The sequence below is a fragment of the Dendrobates tinctorius genome, unplaced genomic scaffold, assembly GCF_039654945.1.
Source record: "Dendrobates tinctorius isolate UK_male_01 unplaced genomic scaffold, ASM3965494v1 ptg000272l, whole genome shotgun sequence".
Taxonomy (NCBI): domain Eukaryota; kingdom Metazoa; phylum Chordata; class Amphibia; order Anura; family Dendrobatidae; genus Dendrobates; species Dendrobates tinctorius.
In genome coordinates, this window is record NW_027361939.1 from 4,547,161 (window position 1) to 4,564,471 (window position 17,311).

General features: G+C 37.5%; 1 long non-coding RNA gene across 1 annotated transcript in view; it reads left to right on the forward strand.

Annotated features, from left to right (window-relative positions):
- The window catches only part of LOC141070510 (uncharacterized), a 63,437-nt gene extending 55,568 nt beyond the window's left edge, over positions 1 to 7,869 (forward strand). Inside the window, exon 2 of the long non-coding RNA XR_012226662.1 lies at positions 7,459 to 7,869. This is a non-coding gene — a long non-coding RNA (uncharacterized lncRNA). The remainder of the gene's footprint in view (positions 1 to 7,458) is intronic.
- The last annotated feature ends 9,442 nt before the right edge of the window (positions 7,870 to 17,311 follow it).

Here is a 17,311-nt window from a genome sequence, read left to right on the forward strand (position 1 = left end):
CTAGCAGTGTACAAGATACAGTGAGGAAAAAAAGTATTTAGTCAGTCAGCAATAGTGCAAGTTCCACCACTTAAAAAGATGAGAGGCGTCTGTAATTTACATCATAGGTAGACCTCAACTATGGGAGACAAACTGAGAAAAAAAAATCCAGAAAATCACATTGTCTGTTTTTTTTTCATTTTATTTGCATATTATGGTGGAAAATAAGTATTTGGTCAGAAACAAGCAATCAAGATTTCTGGCTCTCACAGACCTGTAACTTCTTCTTTAAGAGTCTCCTCTTTCCTCCACTCATTACCTGTAGTAATGGCACCTGTTTAAACTTGTTATCAGTATAAAAAGACACCTGTGCACACCCTCAAACAGTCTGACTCCAAACTCCACTATGGTGAAGACCAAAGAGCTGTCAAAGGACACCAGAAACAAAATTGTAGCCCTGCACCAGGCTGGGAAGACTGAATCTGCAATAGCCAACCAGCTTGGAGTGAAGAAATCAACTGTGGGAGCAATAATTAGAAAATGGAAGACATACAAGACCACTGATAATCTCCCTCGATCTGGTGCTCCACGCAAAATCCCACCCCGTGGGGTCAGAATGATCACAAGAACGGTGAGCAAAAATCCCAGAACCATGCGGGGGGACCTAGTGAATGAACTGCAGAGAGCTGGGACCAATGTAACAAGGCCTACCATAAGTAACACACTACGCCACCATGGACTCAGATCCTGCAGTGCCAGACGTGTCCCACTGCTTAAGCCTGTACATGTCCGGGCCCGTCTGAAGTTTGCTAGAGAGCATTTGGATGATCCAGAGGAGTTTTGGGAGAATGTCCTATGGTCTGATGAAACCAAACTGGAACTGTTTGGTAGAAACACAACTTGTCGTGTTTGGAGGAAAAAGAATACTGAGTTGCATCCATCAAACACCATACCTACTGTAAAGCATGGTGGTGGAAACATCATGCTTTGGGGCTGTTTCTCTGCAAAGGGGCCAGGACGACTGATCCGGGTACATGAAAGAATGAATGGGGCCATGTATCGTGAGATTTTGAGTGCAAACCTTCCATCAGCAAGGGCATTGAAGATGAAACGTGGCTGGGTCTTTCAACATGACAATGATCCAAAGCACACCGCCAGGGCAACGAAGGAGTGGCTTCGTAAGAAGCATTTCAAGGTCCTGGAGTGGCCTAGCCAGTCTCCAGATCTCAACCCTATAGAAAACCTTTGGAGGGAGTTGAAAGTCCGTGTTGCCAAGCGAAAAGCCAAAAACATCACTGCTCTAGAGGAGATCTGCATGGAGGAATGGGCCAACATACCAACAACAGTGTGTAGCAACCTTGTGAAGACTTACAGAAAACATTTGACCTCTGTCATTGCCAACAAAGGATATATCACAAAGTATTGAGATGAAATTTTGTTTCTGACCAAATACTTATTTTCCACCATAATATGCAAATAAAATGAAAAAAAAAACAGACAATGTGATTTTCTGGATTTTTTTTTCTCAGTTTGTCTCCCATAGTTGAGGTCTACCTATGATGTAAATTACAGACGCCTCTCATCTTTTTAAGTGGTGGAACTTGCACTATTGCTGACTGACTAAATACTTTTTTTCCCCACTGTATGATAATTAGTGAGAGGTCATAGCTGAAAGGCATTGTGGGTAGGCTTGCGCAATGGCACAAAATAGCATTATCCTGCTCTCATGATTCAGCAATGTGGAAATTGATCCCTGCCAAGGTTTTTTTTTTCTTTGAGAAGTGCAAATCAAATCTCAAAGTGTTTAAATTTGCACGACACCTCGAATTTCAGTAAATACAACTCAAACTGAATCCTAAGCTCATCTCTAGAGTTTGAAGAATAAAATGACTTTGATTGTATTTACAAGAATTGAGCGAAACAGGTCGGTCAGATTAAAAAATCGGCGACTTTCGGGCATGCAGTCGTCGACCCGAGCGCCAAAGTCGCGTTTCCCATAATGCTTGCAGGCTCCTTTTCTTAGCCAATGATGGAGGACGCACACTGTGGGCAACGAGATGACATGGGCAGCAGCCACCACCATCTTAGAGAAGGGCATTGCAGTGATTGGCTTGCTTTATGTGGCGTCACAGTGGCTATAAAAGCCCTGACCGCCGACCACCATTTTACTTCTGCTGATCTTAGCGTAGGGAGAGGTTGCTGCCACTGTTTCTCAGTAGTGAGAGTTAGGCCGGAAAGAAAAGTGATTCTGTGCTTGTGCTGATAGAAATTGTGCTGTACAGTTCGTGTGCAGTGACAGGGGAGGATTTTCTTGTGTACAGCAGCGCTGGATATTAGGCTGCCTGATAGCTGCATTGCTGTGTGTACACTGCTGTGCAGACTGCTTTTTACACAGCACTAATACTTTTATACTTTTTTTATGCACAGTTACCGACCATTCATTTTTCCCCATACCGTATAGAGCTGTATGCTCCTCACACACTATCGTGTACCGGCTGGTATCACGGACAAATACATGCTGACTATCTGTGTGTGACTCCGGAAATAAATATGGAGATTTAAATTTTCCCCTGCACCGTATACAGCTGTTCGTTTCTGATACAGTACCATATATCTGCTCTTTGGATTACGGTCAAATCCATAGTGGGAGAGCGTCTGTGTGTGACTAAGGAAATATATACGGAGATTTAAGTTCTCCCCTACACCGTATACAGATGTACGTTTCTGATACAGTACAGTATATCTGCTGTTTGTATAACGGTTAAATCCATACTGGGAGAGCGTCTGTGTGTAACTAAGGAAATATATACGGAGATTTAAATTTTCCCCTACACCTTATTCATCAACTCCCTGATGAAGCAATAGCGAAATGTACGTTGGAGTGATGTGTGCAGGGGAACCATAGGAAACCGGGGTTGGTATGATCTCTATATTTACTGCTATTACCACTTATCTATAAGGGTCACTAAATAACATAGCGGTGAGGCACTATAAGACTTTCATAGCACTCAGCACTTTATGTGTTTATTTGCATAGTCTCACAATGACTATTTGAATTGTCTATGCATAAATTATATGGATTATAAACTCTATTTTGCACTTAGCACTTTAGCATATGCATAGACTTACAATGAATAATTAATTTGTTATGGGTGCCCATGTATAAATTATAGGGCTCTAGGAGATTTATTTTTGCACAAAGCACTTTTTTTATTATATGTATTGCACTAATTTATATGGTGATATTCTTATTGATTATATGACACCTATTGTTTTGTTATAATGCACTAATTTTTATATTCATGAATTTTATTCACATTTTTGTCTGAATTTTTGGTGCACTATTTTCTAATTTATATATTTTATATTTTTTTTCACCAAATAATTTCCAATAGCGCTCTCTTGCCGATTGTTTGGTTTCCTTGTGTACCCCTGCATACATTTGTGTCAGTTACGTTTGTTTTAAATGCTAAATTTTATTGCATTTTGTGGAAAATTTGCTGAAAACTGAAATAAAAATTCTTATTTACACAATAATTGTGTTATTATTATATGGAATATATTCTATATTTTTATCCTTTTTTGTGATATCTCAAGAGTAGTTGAATATCTCTTTCTTGGTAAATAGTTTGATTGGATATTCAGAGTTTTTGGTAATTTATTTTTAAGCTATTTTGGTATTTGTTTTTCATATAGGAATCTGTTTTAAAGATGATGTCTTTGGGTGACAACAGACACTCTGCGGAGGTACCCGCCGACTACTTGCAGCGAGAAACTGAGTCATGGCTGGGCAGTCTACATCTTGAGCCAGGCAGGGTAGTCAGTGATAACGGCGGGAATTTTGTGGCGGCCATAGCCCTTGCAAAACTCAGACACATACCTTGCCTGGCTCACACCTTGAACCTGGTGGTGCAGTGCTTCCTAAATAATTATCCTGAGTTAACATTCCTACTCCATAAGGTGCGAAGACTGTGCTCACATATCCGTCACTCACCCGTAGACTCCAGTCGTATGCTGAGGCTGCAGCGATCGCTCCGCCTCCCCAAGCACCGCCTAATCATAGACATTGCAACAAGGTGGAACTCCACCATTCACATGGTTGAGAGGCTGTGCGAACAGAGGCAAGCTGTAATGCATTTGTGGGAGGATACACGGGCAGGCAGTTTGAGGGCAGACATGGAGTTGTTGGGTGTGCAGTGGTCAAAGCTGAAAGACCTCTGTAAAGTCCTTCAGTGTTTTGAGGAATGCACACGGCTGTTAAGCGCAGATCACACCATCATAAGCATGAGCATACCACTTATGTGTCTGCTCATACAAACATTGACGCACGTTAAGGATCAGGCATCTGCAGCAGAGAAGGAGGAAGAGGAGGGAAGCCTTGATGACAGTCAGCCATTGTCTGTCCAGGGAACTGTACTAGACGAGGTGGAGAAAGAAGAGGAAGAGGAGGGGGATGATTATTTTGTGGAGGAGGATGCTTCTCGGGGGGGCAAGACAAAATGTTGACTTGCCAAGGTCAGGTACAGGGTTTGTGCATGACTGGAGGGATGTGGATTTGGCAGAAAGTGCTCCTCCACCCACCACTGGCAGTGCATCATTGACATCTGGAGCATTGGCCCACATGTGTGATTATCTCTTGCGAATCCTAAAAAGGGATCCCCGCATTGTCAAAATTATGAAGGATGACGACTACTGGTTGGCCAGCATCCTCAATCCACGCTATAAAGACAAATTACAGAACACCATGGCACGGGAGAACCTAGAGCTAATATTGGCGAACAAACAAGCAACTCTGGTAAACCATTTGTTATAGGTATTCCCAGCACACAGCAGCAGTGCAGGTTCTACCACAAGCCATACTGGGCTAAATGGAAGAGGTGTTCGTTGTGCACACAGCCGAACTGGCGTTGGAGACGGGTTTCATGGCCATGTTGTTGAGTGATTCTTGAGGACCGCTCACACGACTGTTAATACTGAATCGTTTGCAACAGACAGGAGACAGCAGTTGTCAACTATGGTTCAAAATTACCTCTCCTCCCCTATCGATGTTCTCCCTCACAGTTCATTCCCCTTTGACTACTGGGCCTCTAAACTGGACAACTGGCCTGAATTGGCACAATATGCCTTACAGGAGCTCGCTTGCCCTGCTGGTAGTGTGCTATCAGAAAGAATCTTCAGTGCTGCTGGATCAATCCTCACAGAAAGAAGGACCCGGCTGTCGACCCAAAATGTTGGTGATCTCACCTTCATTAAAATGAACCATGCCTGGGTTTCAAAGGATTTTGTACCACCTTCCCCTGATGACACATAGGTTGCCAGCAAAATGCAATTCCTCTATTTATAGCTGCTGAACGTCCAGCCTACACCTCAACATATGTCAGTTTTTCCACCTCCCTAACTGGGCTGTACCCCCTGGGCTGGCGTCAGCACCTGGCACACCCAGGCAAGTGCTGGGGCCCTGAGCAGGTGGGGGGCCCACTCGTGGGCGACGGCACTTTCACAGGGCCCCTCACAGTACGCCTGTGTCTCTGACGGTGGGGGGGCCCACTCACCGTCACAGACACCATTGTACTATGAGCGGCCCTGTGCCACTGCTGTCGCCCACGAGTGGGTCCCCCTGCTTGCTCAGGGCACCAGCACTTGCAATACTTACCTCTCCCTGCTCCACCGCTGTGACCTCTTCTGCATTTCCTGACAGTGAAATTCAGGTAAGAGAGCGCGATGACTTCACATCTGTACACCCTCTGCCTGAACAGTCCAAGTGCAGAGAGCTTGAATATGGCAACGCTGAGGAGTCTAGAGTGGAGCAGTGCCCAGCGAGGAGAGGTATTTCATTTTTTTAATGTTTGGAGCAATATATGGGGAGCATTATACACTGGAGAATTATATATGGGGCCCATCATACACTTGAGCATCATAGATAGGGCCCATTATACACTGGAGCATCATATGGGGCCCATTATATATGGAGCATTATATGGGCCCATCATACACCTGCGCATTATAAATGGGGCCCATCATACACTGGAGCATACAAATGGGGCCCATTAAACACTGGAGCATCATATACGGGGCCCATTATACACTGGAGCATTATAAATGGGGCCCATTACATATGGAGCATTACACAATGTTTGCATAATTATTATTAGGCAAGTTGTATTTGAGAGGATTCTTATTATTATTGAATAACAAATATGTTTTCAATCAACCGAAAAGACTCATAAATATCAACGCTTACTAATTTTGGAAGTTGAAGTGGTTTTTTTTCGATTTGGCTATCTTAGGAGGATATCTGTTTGTGCAGATAACTATTACTGTGCAAAATTATTAGGCAACTTAATAAAAACCAAATATATACCCTTCTCATTTGTTTATTTACACCAGGTAAACCAATATAACAACACAAAATGTAGAAATAAACATTTCTGACATTCAAAACCCCCCAAAAAAGGGACCAACATAGCCACCTTTCTTTACGATGACATTCAAAAGCCTTCCATCCATACATTCTGTCAGTTGCTTGATCTGCTTACGATCAACATTGCGTGCAGCAGCCACCACAGCCTCCCTGACACTGTTCCGAGAGGTGTACTGTTTTCACTCCCTGTAGATCTCACATTTTATGAGGGACCACAGGTTCTCTATGGGGTTCAGATCAGGTGAACAAGGGGGCCATGTCATTATTTTTTCTTCTTTTAGACCTTTACTGGGCAGCCACGTTGTGGAGTATTTGGATGCATGTGATGGAGCATTGTCCTGCATGAAAATCATGTTTTTCTTGAACGATACCGACTTCTTCCTGTACCACTGCTTGAAGAAGGTGTCTTCCAGAAACTGGCACTAGGTCTGGGAGTTGAACTTCACTCCATCCTCAACCCGAAAAGGTCCCACAAGTTCATCTTTGATACTAGCCCATACCAGTACCCCACCTCCACCTTGCTGGCACCTGAGTCAGAGTGGAGCTCTCTGGCCTTTACTGATCCAGCCTCAGGCCCATCCATCTGGCCCATCAAGAGTCACTCTCATTTCATCAGTCCATAAAACCTTACAAAAATCTGTCTTAACATATTTCTTGGCCCAGTCTTGACGTTTTACCTTATGTTTCTTGTTCAAAGGTGGTCGTTTTCCAGCCTTCCTTACCTTGGCCATGTCCCTGAGTATAGATCCTTTTGGATAAATTATTAGGCTTATTGTGCGCTGCTGAGACCAAGATAAAGTCACCACATGAGAAACTTTTTAACTCTTTATTCCCAACGCGTTTCAAAGTGGAATATCACTTCTTCTTCAGGGGATGACATAGAGTGAATAGATACAGCCTTCTCTGGTTAAATACATTCAAAATTTGAATTTGGGCGCCAAAAAGTCCCATGTGATGAGGGAACAGATGTCAGAGTTCAAGGGTTAATGAAATGCAAAGGCAATTTACAAAGGTTCTCATTATTTAACAATTGTACTATCTTAATTTATATTTTACAGATCACATAAAGATATGCGGACAAAAAACGAAAATAATTGCAAATCCTGAAAAAAAGAAAGAAAGAAAATAATGCGAACCTATTGAAAAATGTATATATGTATCAAAGTCCAGAGCCTATACCACTTGAATGGAGAAGAATTCGTTTGAGAAAGAAGTATGACGTTAGATGCAAGAAAAAAGCTAAAATTTATTACTGAAAAAATGTTTAAAAGTATATGAATACTATTAATAAAAGGTAAAGGAGGATAGTAAAATATCTTTAATAAAAATGGGGGAAAAAAATGTATATATCTAAAAACTTATAATAAAAAATTGTTGATAAAAATGTATTATTAAAAATATGAATTTGTTAAAAATTTAATAGAGAAACTGTATATGTATATATTAATAAAATTGAGTTGGATTAATAATTGTTTGGAGAAGGTTTTTTTCTTTATAGGACTAAATAATATGATTCAAGTCAGGGAGTCAAATTGATTGATGGGTACATGACAAAAGAAGTGGACCTACAGAAATGAAGATCCAGAGGTAGGTTCGCTACCCGGGGGGGAAGCATACCTGAATGGATAAAAATTCTTGAAAGAAAAAAAGGAAATAATTAAAATTAGATTAATAAATCAGTAAGAACGCTCTAATAGAAGGAAAAATAAATATACAATAAATCCACTTTAAGAACATTCCAAAAAATTGTTAAAAGAAAAAGATATTTTTAAAAAATGTGATTATAAGAAAACTTCTGTGATTTCGTTGAGACCATTGGGCTTAAGCGTATTAAGTCTATAAATCCAAAATACAGACTGAATATGAGTCAACAGTGTGATGCAGCAGCAAAAAAGGCAAATGCAATTCTAGGATGTATTAACAGAAGCATACAGTCTAGATCACGTGAAGTCATTATTTCCCTCTACTCCTCTTTGGTCAGACCTCATCTGGAATATTGTGTCCAGTTTTGGGCACCACATTTTAAAAAAGACATCAACAAACTGGAGCAAGTTCAGAAAAGAGCAACCAGAATGGTGACCGGTCTGCAAACCCTGTCTTATGAGGAAAGGTTGCAGGATTTGGGAATGTTTAGTTTGCAAAAGAGAAGACTGAGAGGAGACTTAATAGCTGTCTACAAATATCTAAAGGGCTGTCACATTGTAGAAGGATCAACTTTATTCTCATTTGCACAAGGAAAGACTAGAAGCAATGGGATGAAACTGAATGGGAGGAGACACAGATTAGATATTAGAAAAAACTTTTTGACAGTTAGAGTGATCAATGAGTGGAACAGGCTGCCACGAGAAGTGGTGAGTTCTCCTTCAATGGAAGTCTTCAAACAGAGGCTGGACAGACATCTGACTGGGATGATTTAGCGAATCCTGCTTTGAGCAGGGGGTTGGACCAGATGGCCCAGGAGGTCCCTTCCAACTCTACGATTCTATGAGTCTATGAAAATATTTCCTTGCGGTTCAATTGTCCCAATCTGTCCGGGTGATCACTGGGTATATGTTCGATGGGACTTATTTTTAACCCATTGGAGTTTTTCCCATGCTTGAGAGCAAAATGCCTTGAAAGACCATGTTGCATAAAACCTATTTTGATATGTCGATGGGAATTAACCCTTCGATGGAGGGGCTGGGTTGTTCTTCCAACATATTGTTTTCTGCAGTCGCATTCTATTACATATATCACAAATCCTACAGTACAATTTAGGAAACTTTTAATGGGAAAACATTCTTTGGTAAAAGTGGACTTAAAGATTTTTTCTTTATGGGAAATGATACCGCAACATAAGCAATTTCTTTTACCACATTTATATATCCCTATTATTGGATTCAAGGGGGAGGAAGATGGTTTTGTTCTGAGGCGGCTGGGAGCAATTAGATTTTTAATAGTAGGTGCTCTACGAAACGTGATACCAGGATTCTTCGGGATAATTTTACATAAAATGGGATCATTTAAAAGAACATGCCAGTTACGTGTCAGAATTTCTCTGATTTTAATATTCTCAGCACAAAATTGCGTGATAAAATTGCCAGCAAATCTCTCACTATCAGTTGTAGTCCTCTTGGTTCCATAAATTAAAGAATTCTGAGAGAGACTCTTACTAGTGTTATACGCATCTTTAACCAGTCCTTCGGGGTATTTCTTAGCTATAAACCTGTTTCTCAATATTTCAGCTTGATTTTCAAAATCACTTGTGTCAGTACAATTTTTTCTAATTCTTTTATATTGGTTGGCAGGTATATTTTTTAGCCATTTACTAAAATGACCGCTACTAAAAGGAATATAACTATTTTTATCAACGTGTTTAAAAAAAGTTTTCGTTAAAATTTTATTACTCTGAATGAATATGGTGATATCTAAAAAATTAATGGTAAAAGAATTATATAATGAGGAAAAAGACAGACCCCAGGAGTTACTATTTATGTCTGTGATGAATTCATCAATATCATTATTGGAGTTATCCCACACAAAAAACAAATCATCTATAAATCTCTTATAAGTAATAATATTATTATGAAATTTGGATTTAAAAATATAAAATTCCTCAAACACCCCCATGAAGATATTTGCATATGTAGGTGCGACCTGGGACCCCATTGCAGTCCCAAGTCGCTGATGATACAAGCTTTCATCGAAAGTAAAATAATTATTTTTCAAAATGAATTCCATCCCTTTCAATAAAAACTTTTTTTTGCAGGGATGACTGTCTTATATCTTTCAATAAAACCTTATTGAAACAAGCCAGTCCTAGATCATGGGGAATATTGGAATATAAGGAGGACACATCCATGGTTAAAAACACATATTGCGGTTTCCAACGGATAGTTTGAAGTATTTGAATAAGGTGTGTGGAATCTCTGATATAGTTCTTTAGTAAGGGTATATGAGTCACCATGATTCTATCTATATATTGTGACAAGTTACTGGTAATGGAACCAATACTGGATATAATAGGACGACTAAGAGGGTTATCCATATTTTTGTGGATTTTAGGAAGGTGATAAAAAATGGTATACGAGGATTAGATATAGTTAAAAACTTGCATTAATTTTTATCAAATATATGGTGATCCCTTCCTTCCGAAATAAGTTTATCATAGTTAGTCTGGATTTTTGTTAGTGCTTCAAATGTAGTTTTCATGTAATATTTTTTATCGGATAAAATTCTCAAAGCTTCACCACAGTAATCCTTATAGTCCTGGATGACTATACCTCCTCCCTTGTCTGCTGAACGAATGACGATGTCAGTACGGGATTTTAACATTTTAAGTGCTATTTTCTCATTTTTTGTCATATTATTTTTATAGTTGTTTTTCTTGTTACGGAACAAATCCTTAAATTCCTCCTGTACCATATCGTTAAATACGTTCAAATGGTGTCCTTTGCTCTCAATAGGATAGAATTTGGACTTCTTTGGTACTTCCAAATGAAATCCCAGGGTATCTGTATCAATTGGATCCTTTGTAGGTTTATCGTTAGTTTTTATTTGACCAGTTTCCTGTAGTGCAAAATGTCGTTTAAGAGTCAATTTCCTTATAAAAATTTGTAAATCTAAAAATAAATTAAAATCATTGGTTTTAAATGTGGGGCAAAAAGTTAGTCCTTTGGACAGGACTTGAATTTCATCAGGTGTGAGGCTATATGAGGATAGGTTGAAAATATTATTATCATCTTCCATGCCAGAGTTACTTTTTATATGATTTTCCCTTTCTTTTTTTCTCCTCCCCCCTCTGGTTCCTCTAAAGATCCTTTTCTTTTTCCATTTTTTGGTGAGAAAAACCTGTTTATGTGTGAGGGTTTTAGTGCTCGTGGTAAAAAAGGGACAGTAGTGTTATCTGTTTTAGAATTATCAATTAGAATTGTGTTAATTTTGGATGTATCAGATATTGGAAGATCTAACAGTGATTCTTGTGTTCCTTCTGGAAATTCCATAAGTGCTGGAGATGAAATTTCGATGTGAATAGGTGTGATTATTTGATCAGTGTCAAGGGTAGGGTTAATCGTGTCCATAAGATTTTTTTCTTTATCAAAATTAATAATTTTATCGTTATTGAGACGTGTCATTTGTTCTTTAATATTCTCTAGATGTTTCATGGCTTCGATTAGTGGTGCAGTCATTTTAGTGGTTCTGATTATGGGGGGTTTGGAAAAAATATTTTCTTTTACCTGAGGTAGCGGTACTGATTTGATTTTTTCTATTTTTTCAATTGGTATTATATCAGCTGTTTTCGGCAAGGGTTTATTAGTTTGGTCAATTTTTTGAAAAATATCTTTATTTTTACTGCCATCTTTTACTATTTCTTGAGATGGTTGTGCTTTTGTAGTTTTTTCTATCGGTATTTTATCAGTCATTTTCGGTCCACATTTATTAATTTGATCTATTTTATTGTCCATATTCATTCTCCTATAATCCTCCCTATCCCTTTGTAGTTTTTTTGATTTTTTGAGAACAGTCTCATGTTCAATTTGCATCACATGTGTGATTATATTAGAATTAATTTTTTTGTATTCTGGATGTTTATGGAAAGGGATCAGTTCTTTAGACAGTTCCAAGATTTTAGAGACTGCTGCCTCAGCTAATTTGGATCTCTTATTATATAAAAGTAAAATCATCTTATGCATGCAATTATTAAGGTTCTTGTCCCATTCCTTAGTAAAGTCTGAGTCTTTATCAAAAGGTGAGTCAAAGACCAACCTTAGTCCCCGAGGACAGATGTTCTCCTCCAGATAAATAGATAAAAACCGGGTGTCCAAACTGTAGTGCAATTCCTCTTTAAGTGCTTCTTTAAAATTCGTAAAAATCCTCCAGAAAGTCTTGGTTTCTTCTTCGCTGAAATTATCTGAGATGTCATTACTGGATATTTCAACCTTGGTGATTCCAATGGTTTGTAAAATAAGACGTTCTCTTGAAGATATTCTGTTTTGGAAGTATTCCATACTGACACAACGTGCCGGACCCTCTGCTGCTCAGGTTTTCCTTTGTACAACGGCTGTACTATCCAGGCACAGCCGAGGAGGAGACAAGATAAAACTGAGGAGAGAAAGAGCGCAATAGGGTCTTATCTGGGTAACAGATGAAATAAATTCAGGGAATCTACTCACCTTTTCCAAGATAGTTTAAAGCATGTAGATCAATGTCAGCCTGCTGCACGCCCGAGGTTCACGTCCGTGACCACAGATAAAGATCCTTTTGGATAAATTATTAGGCTTATTGTGCGCTGCTGAGACCAAGATAAAGTCACCACATGAGAAACTTTTTAACTCTTTATTCCCAACGCGTTTCAAAGTGGAATATCACTTCTTCAGGGGATGACATAGAGTGAATAGATACAGCCTTCTCTGGTTAAATACATTCAAAATTTGAATTTGGGCGCCAAAAGGTCCCATGTGATGAGGGAACAGATGTCAGAGTTCAAGGGTTAATGAAATGCAAAGGCAATTTACAAAGGTTCTCATTATTTAACAATTGTACTATCTTAATTTATATTTTACAGATCACATAAAGATATGCGGACAAAAAACAAAAATAATTGCAAATCCTGAAAAAAAGAAAGAAAGAAAATAATGCGAACCTATTGAAAAATGTATATATGTATCAAAGTCCAGAGCCTATACCACTTGAATGGAGAAGAATTCGTTTGAGAAAGAAGTATGACGTTAGATGCAAGAAAAAAGCTAAAATTTATTACTGAAAAAATGTTTAAAAGTATATGAATACTATTAATAAAAGGTAAAGGAGGATAGTAAAATATCTTTAATAAAAATGGGGGAAAAAAATGTATATATCTAAAAACTTATAATAAAAAATTGTTGATAAAAATGTATTATTAAAAATATGAATTTGTTAAAAATTTAATAGAGAAACTGTATATGTATATATTAATAAAATTGAGTTGGATTAATAATTGTTTGGAGAAGGTTTTTTTCTTTATAGGACTAAATAATATGATTCAAGTCAGGGAGTCAAATTGATTGATGGGTACATGACAAAAGAAGTGGACCTACAGAAATGAAGATCCAGAGGTAGGTTTGCTACCCGGGGGGGAAGCATACCTGAATGGATAAAAATTCTTGAAAGAAAAAAAGGAAATAATTAAAATTAGATTAATAAATCAGTAAGAACGCTCTAATAGAAGGAAAAATAAATATACAATAAATCCACTTTAAGAACATTCCAAAAAATTGTTAAAAGAAAAAGATATTTTTAAAAAATGTGATTATAAGAAAACTTCTGTGATTTCGTTGAGACAATTGGGCTTAAGCGTATTAAGTCTATAAATCCAAAATATTTCCTTGCGGTTCAATTGTCCCAATCTGTCCGGGTGATCACTGGGTATATGTTCGATGGGACTTATTTTTAACCCATTGGAGTTTTTCCCATGCTTGAGAGCAAAATGCCTTGAAAGACCATGTTGCATAAAACCTATTTTGATATTATGTCGATGGGAATTAACCCTTCGATGCAGGGGCTGGGTTCTTCCAACATATTGTTTTCTGCAGTCGCATTCTATTACATATATCACAAATCCTACAGTACAATTTAGGAAACTTTTAATGGGAAAACATTCTTTGGTAAAAGTGGACTTAAAGATTTTTTCTTTATGGGAAATGATACCGCAACATAAGCAATTTCTTTTACCACATTTATATATCCCTATTATTGGATTCAAGGGGGAGGAAGATGGTTTTGTTCTGAGGCGGCTGGGAGCAATTAGATTTTTAATAGTAGGTGCTCTACGAAACGTGATACCAGGATTCTTCGGGATAATTTTACATAAAATGGGATCATTTAAAAGAACATGCCAGTTACGTGTCAGAATTTCTCTGATTTTAATATTCTCAGCACAAAATTGCGTGATAAAATTGCCAGCAAATCTCCCACTATCAGTTGTAGTCCTCTTGGTTCCATAAATTAAAGAATTCTGAGAGAGACTCTTACTAGTGTTATACGCATCTTTAACCAGTCCTTCGGGGTATTTCTTAGCTATAAACCTGTTTCTCAATATTTCAGCTTGATTTTCAAAATCACTTGTGTCAGTACAATTTTTTCTAATTCTTTTATATTGGTTGGCAGGTATATTTTTTAGCCATTTACTAAAATGACCGCTACTAAAAGGAATATAACTATCTTTATCAACGTGTTTAAAAAAAGTTTTCGTTAAAATTTTATTACTCTGAATGAATATGGTGATATCTAAAAAATTAATGGTAAAAGAATTATATAATGAGGAAAAAGACAGACCCCAGGAGTTACTATTTATGTCTGTGATGAATTCATCAATATCATTATTGGAGTTATCCCACACAAAAAACAAATCATCTATAAATCTCTTATAAGTAATAATATTATTATGAAATTTGGATTTAAAAATATAAAATTCCTCAAACACCCCCATGAAGATATTTGCATATGTAGGTGCGACCTGGGACCCCATTGCAGTCCCAAGTCGCTGATGATACAAGCTTTCATCGAAAGTAAAATAATTATTTTTCAAAATGAATTCCATCCCTTTCAATAAAAACTTTTTTTTGCAGGGATGACTGTCTTATATCTTTCACTAAAACCTTATTGAAACAAGCCAGTCCTAGATCATGGGGAATATTGGAATATAAGGAGGACACATCCATGGTTAAAAACACATATTGCGGTTTCCAACGGATAGTTTGAAGTATTTGAATAAGGTGTGTGGAATCTCTGATATAGTTCTTTAGTAAGGGTATATGAGTCACCATGATTCTATCTATATATTGTGACAAGTTACTGGTAATGGAACCAATACTGGATATAATAGGACGACCAAGAGGGTTATCCATATTTTTGTGGATTTTAGGAAGGTGATAAAAAATGGTATACGAGGGTTAGATATAGTTAAAAACTTGCATTCATTTTTATCAAATATATGGTGATCCCTTCCTTCCGAAATAAGTTTATCATAGTTAGTCTGGATTTTTGTTAGTGCTTCAAATGTAGTTTTCATGTAATATTTTTTATCGGATAAAATTCTCAAAGCTTCACCACAGTAATCCTTATAGTCCTGGATGACTATACCTCCTCCCTTGTCTGCTGAACGAATGACGATGTCAGTACGGGATTTTAACATTTTAAGTGCTATTTTCTCATTTTTTGTCATATTATTTTTATAGTTGTTTTTCTTGTTACGGAACAAATCCTTAAATTCCTCCTGTACCATATCGTTAAATACGTTCAGATGGTGTCCTTTGCTCTCAATAGGATAGAATTTGGACTTCTTTGGTACTTCCAAATGAAATCCCAGGGTATCTGTATCAATTGGATCCTTTGTAGGTTTATCGTTAGTTTTTATTTGACCAGTTTCCTGTAGTGCAAAATGTCGTTTAAGAGTCAATTTCCTTATAAAAATTTGTAAATCTAAAAATAAATTAAAATCATTGGTTTTAAATGTGGGGCAAAAAGTTAGTCCTTTGGACAGGACTTGAATTTCATCAGGTGTGAGGCTATATGAGGATAGGTTGAAAATATTATTATCATCTTCCATGCCAGAGTTACTTTTTATATGATTTTCCCTTTCTTTTTTTCTCCTCCCCCCTCTGGTTCCTCTAAAGATCCTTTTCTTTTTCCATTTTTTGGTGAGAAAAACCTGTTTATGTGTGAGGGTTTTAGTGCTCGTGGTAAAAAAGGGACAGTAGTGTTATCTGTTTTAGAATTATCAATTAGAATTGTGTTAATTTTGGATGTATCAGATATTGGAAGATCTAACAGTGATTCTTGTGTTCCTTCTGGAAATTCCATAAGTGCTGGAGATGAAATTTCGATGTGAATAGGTGTGATTATTTGATCAGTGTCAAGGGTAGGGTTAATCATGTCCATAAGATTTTTTTCTTTATCAAAATTAATAATTTTATCGTTATTGAGACGTGTCATTTGTTCTTTAATATTCTCTAGATGTTTCATGGCTTCGATTAGTGGTGCAGTCATTTTAGTGGTTCTGATTATGGGGGGTTTGGAAAAAATATTTTCTTTTACCTGAGGTAGCGGTACTGATTTGATTTTTTCTATTTTTTCAATTGGTATTATATCAGCTGTTTTTGGCAAGGGTTTATTAGTTTGGTCAATTTTTTGAAAAATATCTTTATTTTTACTGCCATCTTTTACTATTTCTTGAGATGGTTGTGCTTTTGTAGTTTTTTCTATCGGTATTTTATCAGTCATTTTCGGTCCACATTTATTAATTTGATCTATTTTATTGTCCATATTCATTCTCCTATAATCCTCCCTATCCCTTTGTAGTTTTTTTGATTTTTTGAGAACAGTCTCATGTTCAATTTGCATCACATGTGTGATTATATTAGAATTAATTTTTTTGTATTCTGGATGTTTATGGAAAGGGATCAGTTCTTTAGACAGTTCCAAGATTTTAGAGACTGCTGCCTCAGCTAATTTGGATCTCTTATTATATAAAAGTAAAATCATCTTATGCATGCAATTATTAAGGTTCTTGTCCCATTCCTTAGTAAAGTCTGAGTCTTTATCAAAAGGTGAGTCAAAGACCAACCTTAGTCCCCGAGGACAGATGTTCTCCTCCAGATAAATAGATAAAAACCGGGTGTCCAAACTGTAGTGCAATTCCTCTTTAAGTGCTTCTTTAAAATTCGTAAAAATCCTCCAGAAAGTCTTGGTTTCTTCTTCGCTGAAATTATCTGAGATGTCATTACTGGATATTTCAACCTTGGTGATTCCAATGGTTTGTAAAATAAGACGTTCTCTTGAAGATATTCTGTTTTGGAAGTATTCCATACTGACACAACGTGCCGGACCCTCTGCTGCTCAGGTTTTCCTTTGTACAACGGCTGTACTATCCAGGCACAGCCGAGGAGGAGACAA